The following is a 12213-nucleotide window of genomic DNA, read 5'->3' as shown; positions in this document are numbered from 1 at the left end:
GTGGTATCCGATTTTACCACTAGCTTGTATTGCTTTACTCATCTGTGCCAACAACATTTAAAACCCAAATCATTTGAGCACACTGTTGACATGTTCCTATCGTTATGATTATCACCGAGGAAGGTCGTCTATTTTATGGCTATCTCGTTATACACCTGTTTGGTCGTAACACTCACGGAGGACACACCTGTATAATCTGTGGCTAAAATAGTTCTTAAATACAAATGCACATATTTACTCATGTATATATTCATTTTTGATAGAAAAACAAGAGCTTCCTTATGTTCAGAAATGGGTATCTTTACAGAAGGGGATAGAGATGTTTACACTGTGTATTTTTGGGGTTTGTGGCACAGTAGGTATAGGTGAAGACTTGGGTTTTGTATGGTCTGTGTTACCGGTGATGATAGTTGAAGCGGTTAGGAGTGCTGTGGATTTTGCTGGCTGCGACGTGATTGAATTATGGTCTGGGCTGCGATGAGATGTGGTTAAAATAGCCTGTTGGCTTGTCATTTGTATTATCGTCAGTGAGAGGCGAGTGGGCTGATATCTTGCGAGATTTGTGCGGGTGTTTTGAGTTTTTGTGGTTAATCCCGGAAGGGGAAGGTCTGATGGTACACTCTCTTCTCCTCGTATGAGTCATGGCGGAACACGTTGGATCAATATCGCGAATCGGCGCTGGTCGAGCTCTCGAGGTTTGGATTTTTTGAATTCTCCAATGCGGTCAGGAATCAAGTTGTGCTGTTGAGTCCATTCCGCGAAGTCGTTATGGGTCGGTTTTGAGGCTAGAAAGGTATCTTCGTCTATGTGTAAATATGACTCAACGTTCTCGTTGTTAACTTCTCGTTGTAATCGGAGCGTGCTCTGGAATCACTATGTTATCCAGTCTTGTAACATGGCAACAGAGCCGTACACATTACATGCAGAAGCATTATGTATAGTGAGTATCAGATCAGTAATAGTGAACACTGAAGAGGGAACATGTATTGGCACCAGGAGCCTATCTTGGGATTTTTACTGCGACAGACGTTGACTTTGCCTGTGAGTAATATATATGTGTAGTATCCCAGAGGTTGTGATTCTGATCTCGGTTGGTTACATTCTTCTTTGATCAGCATAGACTGGCTATACAGCCCTGTTGATTCTCAACTAATCGAACATCCTCGGTCATGACTAGTACGGCAAAGTGTGTCTAGGTATGCTCATTAATTTGCTGTGTGTGTCTAGCTGGAGTTTTATTCTGGCGTATTTGTGATGTAGGTGTTCTCTGGGTTCCAACTGTATAGATCTGCTATCGTGACTGTGTGAGGTGCTCGTGCTGTAGTTTTTTTGTTTTTGGTTGTGTTGTTGAGACTCATGTTTAGGTCCTTTTCTATGTCTCTTTTATTATCCAAGCATTGTTTGCGGCCGGGGCTTGTTGCGGTTTTGATTGGTTCATCATCAACAATATATTTCGTTAGGTTGACGCAATGTTATATAGGTGGTTGTGTTGTATATTTTTGTGTTTGTGAAGGCCTGGATCTGTTACTTTTAGTCATTATTGAAACTATTTTGTTGTTAGGTGGCCTACTGGCCTAGTATGTTATGCAGGTTTTAAAAGGCACCTTGCTTTGTTTTGAATGCACTTTTGTTGTAGTTATCTAGCAGGAGAAATTAGAAAATGCGACTGCACTTAGGATTAGATTACGTAGCATTCAAAAGTGCTGAATAAAATGGTTTTTATGACCATAAATAGTTGTTTTTTTAAGTTAAGTTCTCGGCATAATCAGTCTTTTTCATATCAGTAGTCTGAACAACATGGGGTAAAAAAATTGATAGCATACGTTGTATATATATATTTCTTTGTATATATATTATAGTTTTCTTAGGTTATTTATATATTTGTATATATATATATATTTCTAGTAATCATTTGCGGCTTTTTGGATCGTCGGTTTTTTCGGCCCAACTGTTTTCCTATTTTTCGTTATCGGTTTCGGCTAAGAATTTCCCATTTGTGCACCCCTAGTTCATAGCCAAACTAATAATAGTTGATTCCCCCTTCATTCATCATTACCATAAATGAACCCAACTGTAATGGTAGACGTGTGCGACGAAAGGGAAGTTAAGGTGGGTAGGTAATTTTTGGGGAACCAGCTCGAGTACACAACACGAACGGCGCACATGACAATGAGGGCACGAGATAAGTCTTGTGCACAGATGGAAGGCTGACAGCAGGTAGGCTCATCCAGTTATTTTAGCCGGGGGCCGGCTAAATTATGGTCGTGCTTTTCAGTATACGGGACTTCAGCAGAGTAGTGTTCATGGGATTTTTTGTCAAAGCACTTAAGGATATTCATTGCTATCGGGATTTAAGAGCATTCTATGGAATATACAAAAAAGTGTATCTCGAGCCGGTTTCTCAATTACCTACCCATCTTTTACGATGTTTACATTTTGTGATTTATACTCCTTTCCTTCCATTATGGTTACTCAACGATACTATAGCTACATCTGTGGGTGTGAGACATGGAGCCAAAAGAGAGAAATGTGCGTCTGCCCTGTTGTAGAGAGGAAGATTATGTTCCTCCTCTACTTTCATAGTGTTCGTCTTCCTCTTGCTTTGTCCTCAGCAGACAGTAGGCCTGGCCCCTGTTTTAGTTCATCTCTTTTTACCGTAGAGACAATCGTTATGAAAGTAATACCACTCAGTTTTCCACGGAAACATCATCAAAAAGGGACTTCTGTTACCAAAACTTAGTTAAAATGATATTACACGTTTTTAATCGATGTTTTATTTTTATGTTAAGCTAGTGTCAGTGTACCTGTTTTAGTGTGGCAGTTTGCAGAAAGTCATTTACTGAAGTCTGTACTTCATTATTTATTTCGACGCATACTGTTTGTATTCCCTGAATATTTTGAATGTTACCCTTCCCTTTAACCCTTACTTTCCAATATAGGCTAGTACTTTTTTCCCTTATTTTAACCAATGATCATGTAAAGTATAGTATAGGGATAGTTGAAGAAATATGCATTTATAAGTGTAAATTGAATTAAGCCTAGGCGCCAAACTACAAACACTAAAATGCCCTTACATGTATTTTAGAATACACACATTACTACTATCTACCTATATTAATATTAATTACTGCATGCTAAGTACTGGTTTACTTTTCATATATGATACATTAGGCTGATAACGCTTAACATTTGGAATTCCAGGACTTGTAAGGTGAAGTGATGAGGTATTTTACAATTTTAGTTATATCTACGTTTTAAGTAGGGGACTGAAGACTTCTTCCAACTCTGATTGTTTATGAAATATGAATCTGCTGTATGAATGGCTTAACAGACATAGCTAACAATACAGAAAGTTCAACACAACGGACAAGTTGTCCAGTGGTCAGAGGTCCTGGTAAACTAGATTGCAATTCAAAACATCTTTCTTTGGTGAGTGGTGCCCATTTTGGGGATGCAGCATGAATGAAAGGCTTGTTGTTCACAGTGCTGAATCAGAGTAGACTTTGGCAGTGGGAATAAGCAGGGAGGAAGCCCTCATGCATCAGACCAAATTCCTGGTTTTTTATAAGCTTTTATAAATGACAAAGAGATTAGGAGGCTGGATGGAGGCTTTGTTTCTTTATATTGTTTTGTTAATTGCTGTACTTACAGGATTCTCTTCTGGGGTAAACGGTGTAAACCAGCCATACCTTTTATACAGTTGGACGTGGGATCACATGTGCTTTGTTTCAGACTTGATTTGCATCATGTAAGATGTATATGCAATGTTAACTGCAAGGTCATCACTTTAAGGCAATTCTCTCAGCATTTCCATACGTTTGCTGTGTCTTATAAAGCTAGTAGTTAGACTAACCCTTCGCGCTGAGTACTATACTGTGTACAGTTTGGCATATACTGTAGATAATAGCCTCTCCGCCTGAGTGCATAGAAATACTATCTCCCATTTAGAATCGAGCCCACCACGTCTCTGTATGTATGGGCTGACCAAATCAATACTGAGAGTCATGGCCTGCGAGGGTGACTCACTATATGTTTCCTGAGTCTAGTGTAGTCAGCTAACCTGAAAATTGGAACGCATCTCTAGAACCTATTCAAGCAGGGAAAAATACAGTGCTGAGAAGTTTATATATGCAGCTTTGCAGCGCCAATATTAATTAAAGTGAAGTACAGTGGCGTATATTCCCTTCACAGAACTAAAGATGCTTTTAAAAAGGTTTATGAGATGATGGATCAAGCTGAACGTATAACATAGAAAGGCACACCATTGCTGAAACCCACCCAGAGGAGTCTTGGGGGATTGTCCTCCAGGAGATTTTTTAAAACTAACATCTTAAAGCTACGCGATTCTGGTACGTGTGAGAAGAAATAAATCATTATTGTCTACCCCGATATATTTATAATATTTATGCCATTGTTGTTTTTTCACTTTGTTCTAACAGCTGAACTTGCTGCTCGCACCAGGAGAGAAGAGTAAAGAGGAGATAGTCTGCGTGAATTATTTAAAGGGACCTATCATGCAAAATGCACTATTTGTACGTCTTTTATCCATAGAAATGTGTCGCCCTGGTGTGTCAGGGACTCACCCAAGTGTTAGAAAAAACACAACCCTCTCTCTTTTCCTCCATACCCAAATCTCAAAACGGGGCTGCAATGGACCTATTATGTTGAATTTTCTGACGGCAGAGAAAAGGGTTGCTCCGTCCTATATGGGACCGTGCCCTATCAGGGAAAGGAAGGAGACGCTCGAAAGCCGGGCGGAGACGTGTGGTAGTACAATATGCCAGGCCTGTATGTGGCGCTGTCAGGTTGCCAAAAAGCACAGATAGTCGCTTGGCAAGATGTAGGGCTGGCATGGAGCGGTTGGCTAAATGCATGATCTGTTTGGTATTTTGAAAAAAAAACTTCACAGACATGTTTTATATAGGTATGGCCCTACACTATATGTTTCAAATATAGCATGATAGGTCCAATTTAGATTGTGGGTAAGGGTAGATAGCTCCCATTTTTCTGTGACCTGTCAATCATCAAACCGGGGGTCATATTTCATTATGTGTTCATTTTCATCTGAAGTTGTTCCCATGGATGTATAAAGAATAGTTCTACCACAAAGTTATTCTCCGTGGGGACTTCCGGCAGCAATCTTGATTCTGATTGGCCAGAAGACTCGAAAAAACATCAGTAAAGAGGTTTTATTGAGAAGATGATCACTACATGACAGAAGTTTTCAAAACCGTTTATGGTCTCCGGTACTTCCAGTCCAACGCCTACTGCATGCACAGCGTTAGAAAATTGGGCCTTAAAAAATTAAAGTTTGACTTTTTTCCACAAAAAAAAAGGATATATTAATTTTTCTTCAACTTTTTTTTTTTCTTCACTCACACATCTGCGACCCACTCGAAACGGGTCCGCGACCCACCAGTTGAGAACCACTGCTCTAGAGTGTGTATGAAAAAGGTCTAAAGTCTAGCTAGCGTATTTGTGAGGATAGAGTTAAAGGCTAACATTAGCATGCTAACATGCTCACAATGATGATGTGAATATGCTGATAGTCAGCATGTAATGTTTAACTTGTTCACTATCTTTCATGCTAGCAAGCTAACATTTGTCATTAAAACATTTCACTATCTTTCATGTAAGCATTCTAACATTTGGACTTTAAGTTTGGTTTAATGCTGAAATATGAGAGGTGTAGGAATATATTTTTCTTAGTTTTAGACTTGGATTTTCATAATGTCAACTCTTTAAGGCAAGTACCCTTGCCATTGCTAACTTCTGATTCAGTAATGTTTGACTAGCAATTTAGCCCAGACCCCAACAAATTCTCTATGAAATAAGTTTACTACCACCATGCCAGCAGCTATGTAAGGCTGTGCTAAATGCTTACATCAGCATGCTTACTTGCTCACTAACTTACCAATAGTTACCAGGTGTTGCATGTCTTGTTAACTATATTTTATGTTAGCTTGCTCATATTAGGTAATTACCAAAACAGAAATTAGTGCGGGAATGTTCACACTAATATGTCTGACTTAATACTGTAATATCAGAAGTGTGCGAACAATTTTTGCATTGTTTTATGCTTGAATGTGAATCTCGTACATTCGCCATGTAAGTTGCTAAAAACTGATGAGGTGATTTCTAAGTTGCCATTTAGCCCAGACTAAAGCCTTAATAAAATAATTATCGAGGTCTACAGCCATTCTAATGGCTAGCGCTGTACTTTGAGCGTAATGCTAACATCAACATGCTAACATTAACAATGACAATGCTCACATGCTGATAGTTAGCAGATAATATTTACCTTGTTTACTATCTTTCATGTTAGCATGCAAACATTTGCTAAATGGCACTAAACAGAATCGCTGCAAAAGTGTCTTGTTTCTCAAGTACAATATGTGGTCATAAAGCAAACTAACGGAGCATTTTTACACTTCATCCTGAGGGGAACATGAATGTCTGTACTGAATTTCATGACAATTCACCTAACAGCTGTCAAGACACTTTGAAACCACAACGTTAACCTTCTGGTTCTACAAGAGGAAAATTCAAGAGGATCATCAAAGTCATTAGGAGTTATTCTCTGAGGAACATTAACGTCTGTACAGAATTCCATGGTAATCCATCCAACAATATTATTCCACTCTGAATGGAGTATGAAGGAAATATTTTTAACATAACTTAAATCACATTAAATTCCATGAGTGTGTGCTACTAAACAGATAATAAACACCGCTCTTGAGGGCGCTAAAAGTCACTTCCTTCAGTTTCTTTCCATCAGTTAGGCCTGACAGCTGCTTTTCTTGTACATTTGTAGTGTTCTAAGTAGTCTCTGTGCTTGACCGTGTTTGCACGGTTTATTTTGGGCCTTTCTTACACTCTCTGGGGACTGGGTGGTGTTTGTGTGTCTTTATGTGCCAGGGTGGGGGCTGAGGCCATAAACTACCTACTCCTCTCTGCCCTGCCCACTGACAAGAATTGCGTAACAAAAATGTAAAAATCCACTTGGGTCATGTGATGTCGCCCTCTGGCTTGTTACGGATTGTTCTCAGTAGAAAGAGATGCAGCTTTAGCCATGCAGAGCCACTAATGCATTAAAAGTGCATGTGTCGATAAATGAATGACATCCCATTGGCTATTTGTCACTGTGTGTATTTGTTTATTTTTAACGCCTGTGAGCTTGTTTGTGATTGATTGGCGTGTGTTACTGTGCATCAGGCTTGTGTTTCTCCGGGCACAGTTGCATACGTAGTCTTTTATTCTCAGAGACAAAAGAGTCATTTGTGTATGTGTATGCAGGGAGGAAGAATAGCCTGGTGTTTCTCCTTGTTGGGAGCTTCTCATCTGACACTGTAGGCTACAGTCTGCTACTTCCCTAGGTGGTGGGTGGACTGTGTCCTTGTGTGTCCGTGTGAATTGCATTGATTCATTCATACTGCACTCTCCTGCACAGGGCCCCCTTAGGCATTCCTACCACAGCCCCCAGACCTGGCCGGAACAATGTCCAGTCAATTCACATCGAGCATCGGAAGTTGCTTCCGGTTGTAGCCTACTGTATGTTATTAACAGAGTTGGCACTAAACAAGTATTATTTTACAGTTACTAGTGCTGTGTCAATCGATTGAAACATTTTTCTGTTTATCACAATTATAATCCGTGGATAATCATGAGTTTGAAAAAAATAGTATTTGGGGGGTGTTAACACAAATATGTGTGGTGTTGTAACTGGTTAAAGAAATCAGAGGGCTTTTTACTTAATTATGAGATGATTTTTGAATTATTGGCATGAATTCGGACATGTTTCTGACACTTAGCTAAAGCATCAACAAACCCGCTGTAGAGCCGCTGTGATCCCCCTCTGTATAATGTGGGCTACATAGGGCGGATGGCCGTACGGTAATTTTCTCCTTGCTGCTCTCATACTGCGAGGACTATCTGTTCGGACAGTGGTGGTCCGCTATCTCTTAATGCTATACAGCTTCAAGAACTGGCTAGCGCAAACTTCAGAAAAATCCCACTTCTCCTTTTTCATCCCAATTTAAGAAAGAGTTTAGAACTCAGTGGATTAGGTGTGTTGTTACACAAATAGGGATGTTTCTTACCGATGTCCAGTGGTCTCCAGTCAGTGCAATTCATGTAGCTTGTCCCACACTTGGTCATGTGATTAATTTGCAGTGGGTTTCCAGATGAATCGCTAGCTTTCAAGCATCAATGTTGATAACCCTACTCATTATCTATTCAAATGTAATCATTACCTATCTAAGTATATAAAAGTAATGTAGCCTGTTTACTTTCCGATACTTTTGGTTTTTCTTAATATGAAATGCAATGCAAATAAATAAATGAGAGAAGAAATATCAGTTCAAGATTCAAAGGTTTTTAACCATTGTCATAACATATACACAACTACGGTGTAGTTATATATTTAGAGAAATTTAGATCACAGGGTCCTCAACATCCTTTTTTTTGTTTTACTGCAAACGTATAATAAGAATATTATTCCCTAATCAACACGGTTTCACTTTAAGTCTTGTTTTCAGAATTTATATTAAAATCAACTGTGGAGTTATAATAATAATATTATTCCCTCACCTACACAGTTTAACTTTTCAGTTTTGCAATGGTGTTATTGTAAAAGGATTACTCATATGTGTGGTTGAGTCAGTTCAGGTGTTGCCAGCTCTGTTTGGTCCTGTGTGTAACGTAGTGTGAGTGCGTGGGTGGAGGTTTGTTGCTAAAAGCTCAGTGTCCGCTTTTTGTAAAGTTTCAATTTCCTTGAACTGGAAAGGAAGAAAAACGTTAAAACAAGAATCTTAGAATAACATTTATGTTTCTATTTAATGTGTTATACTGTATACAAAAGCGTGATGATATTTAGATTGATTTGACTGCACTTTGGCCAATCTTATTGATATCAAATGTACTTGCAGGATTTTAGCTTTTTTATGTTTGTTTCTTTATTGTTGAATTAATTGATTGTAAGTCGTTTTGGATAAAAGCTTGATCAGAATCAGAAACAGGTTTATTGCCAAGTAGGTAACGTATATGAAGAAATTGCCTTTGAGTATATGCTGCAAATATATACACAGTCAAAGAACATTAAGTAAAGTATAAAACAAATAAAAATGTATAAAAAAATCATAACATTGAAATATAGCAATATTTAAATGAAATATAGATATACCTGTAAAATAAAATGTTATAAAATATGTGCAGTATTGGTATGACAAGTGGAAAGCCATGCATATATAAGAGGTAGCTTTGTGTACAATATGCAAGGTATTGTTTGTATTGTGTGCATACATGTAATGTAGTTAAAGCATGTTGTTAAAACAGTTATTCTCAGTGTTAGTGTACAGTCCCCTGAAGTGTCTCTTAGTATAACTTCAGCAGAACTGTTGAAAGTATATTTTCTTATTCTCTGCTGTGCTGACTCCTGTGCTCATTACCAGCCTGTGTTCAAACTCAGTGTGTGTCTGCAGGAGTCCTTTTCAAACCTTGTAAACCTATCCAGGGCCTCTCACTCATTCTCTCATCACAATATTAGGTCTCTCAGTGGATGCACTAAGATCCATGGGTGCTCACTTTCCGTCACTCAAAACAAGAAGACCAAGTGTTTGTTAAAGTGTTTGTCTGCCTCAGGAAACACAGAAAATCTGCTATTAGAGGGGATGAGACAACCTGTCCATGATGCTTTAAGGAAGGATATCTAGTCCAAATCCGAATACAACATAACCATTTTTGTTACTTTTATTATTTTCTTTTCAGGCAAGTCCTGAAAACAGACTCCCGGGTTAGTGTCGACCAATGGATGAGGATGAAATCATGTGAGCGTGTGCTAGTGTTGCATCACCATGGACTTGTAGCTTGGCAGAATCTCACCTCGATGGACTGGGGCCCTCGTCTGCACACGGTTGATCTCCTGTCATCAACCTGAGGGGAGCATCTACGGTGTCATAGCAGACCAGGGAGAGGAACCAGGGTTCTATGGATCAAATATTGCAGGTAAGAATGTTGTTCTGACTTCCCTGCAGCTGGGTGTGGCTGTTCTGTGCATGTTTTTGCTGACTTGTACACTGTACAAACACACAGCGCAGTGTGGTTTGCTATTCTGTCTCGGTGTCTGAGCTATGCAGACATGAGATCATTCCAAACAGTGACTGTGCTTTCCTCAGATCCATGAGGTCGACAGAGTAGCTCACTGTGTGTCTGAATGGGAACTGTTCACCTTTGAAATGCAGTAAATACCCAGGGTGACATCATCTTGGGTCAAACACTGTTGGTTTTTCGTGTCTGGGTTAAAGATATCATGGCAGGATGATGAAGGAAAGAGAAACATTCTCGACGTCTTGCTAATGGTTTCCTTGCAAATATATTCCCTAAAAACAGAAGATCCATGTTAAGATCCAAGGAATGGCTGCGAGCCTAGAAGCCACATTTCATAGATGCAAAACCGTGGAATTATAACTTCCAGATCACGTAATGCCATTGGGCCCCCGAAATACTTTCTACCATAGGCTAACATTGAAAAAAGGAAGTCATTAAATCAGCAGATATTAAATTTTTTAAGGTAAATCAACTTCCCAATGCGAACACCAGAAAAGTCCTCTTTTAAAGCATTAGGTCCTAAAAGTTGCACCGTTAGCCGAATCTAGATTTTTGTCATGGAAATGACACCATCAGCTAGTAGGCAGGGTTCAATGAAACGCCACGCTAGCTCTACAGTATGGGCGCTATTGATGCGAAAGATTGCCGGAGGATCCGCTTCATGTTCAGGGGGTGAGCAATTTGTTTTAAATGTTTATTTTTAATGGCCAGTTTTGACTTTATTAGAAAGATAGATTTAATAAGGGAGAGATAGAGATGACACGGATAAAATGACCGCAGGACGGATTCAAACCTGTGACCGTCAGAGCAGGGCATGAGTCCAGGTTGAGCAATTTTGGCTTCATGAACCAATAAGAACAAAAACCAGTCTACAGCCAGCATCCATTTGTCTTTATTCATCCGTGGTGGATGTGGTTGACCATTTCCTGTTTCATCAGGCCTGTGTTTATGTTCCCAAATGATGATCTGCCATGTCCCAGATTAGTTTATTGTCTATTTGTGGGAAACATTTACCGAATAACCATTCCTAGCTGATGAGGTACAGTAGCAGGAAGTGAGAGTCACACTGGTGGCTTTTATAGAACCCACTTTGTTACTCAGGCACAAACAGACCCACCTACAGGATGTCAGCCAGCCAGACGGCCAAACAGGTGTCTGCAAGCATCGGTGCACAAGAAAGGATAATGAAGTGTGTGTTTGAGAGCTACGAATAACAGAGAGTGAGGAACAGACATGCGTGTGAATCCAGGAACTGTGCCAACATGCCTTTGTGCGAGCTTGTGCCCTCAATGACACTTTGTATATGCTTTTGTTTCGTGAAACACCACCCAAATGACCGCATGCTACTACCAGGCCCGTTGTTCACTTATCTGAGGCAGACCATCAATGTTTAGCTCTGTAAATGGCTCTATAATTGGAACAGGTAGCATGGCAGCCCTGTTAAAGATGCTTATCACACACAGTACTGTTAGTCAGGCCAGGCCTATTTCCTCAGAGAGGAAGTCATTTAAAGCTAAGTAGAATGCAGATTTTATCACACTCTGGAGCTTTTCAGTTGGCACCTCTGCTTTGATTGATTAAATGCATACACTGTGCTGTTTATAGTGTGACTGAGTAGCAAATGTAAACTTATCAGAGGATTTTTTAATGCAAAGACAAAAGTTAACCTCTCAACAGGGTCATTCAGTCATTTGGTATTAACCCTCCTGTTGTGTTCGGGTCAAATCTGACCAATTTACTACTTTCATCAATCATAACTTTTTTCTTTTACATTCGATTGCATTAAGGCTTTATTATATCCTTCACAACATATACAGTTGCTGATCACCACTTTCATTGAATTTTGGATGATTTAGTCAACTTTGTAACACCCATGGTGCCGAAAAGGAATTAGTAACCATCCAGATCAGATAAAACACACACACACACACACACACACACACACACACACACACACATACTCTAGATGGGCCCCCCCCCTTATGTGCTCAATCCCCCCATGTGAATCACACCTGGCAAACACACACCTGGCACACACACACACACACACACACACACACACACACACACACACACACACACACACACACACACACACACACACACACT

The sequence above is a fragment of the Notothenia coriiceps genome, unplaced genomic scaffold, assembly GCF_000735185.1.
Source record: "Notothenia coriiceps isolate Sejong01 unplaced genomic scaffold, NC01 NC01_scaffold00000339, whole genome shotgun sequence".
Lineage (NCBI taxonomy): Eukaryota > Metazoa > Chordata > Actinopteri > Perciformes > Nototheniidae > Notothenia > Notothenia coriiceps.
The sequence above is the reverse complement of the archived record's forward strand: the minus strand, read 5'-3'. Positions refer to the sequence as shown.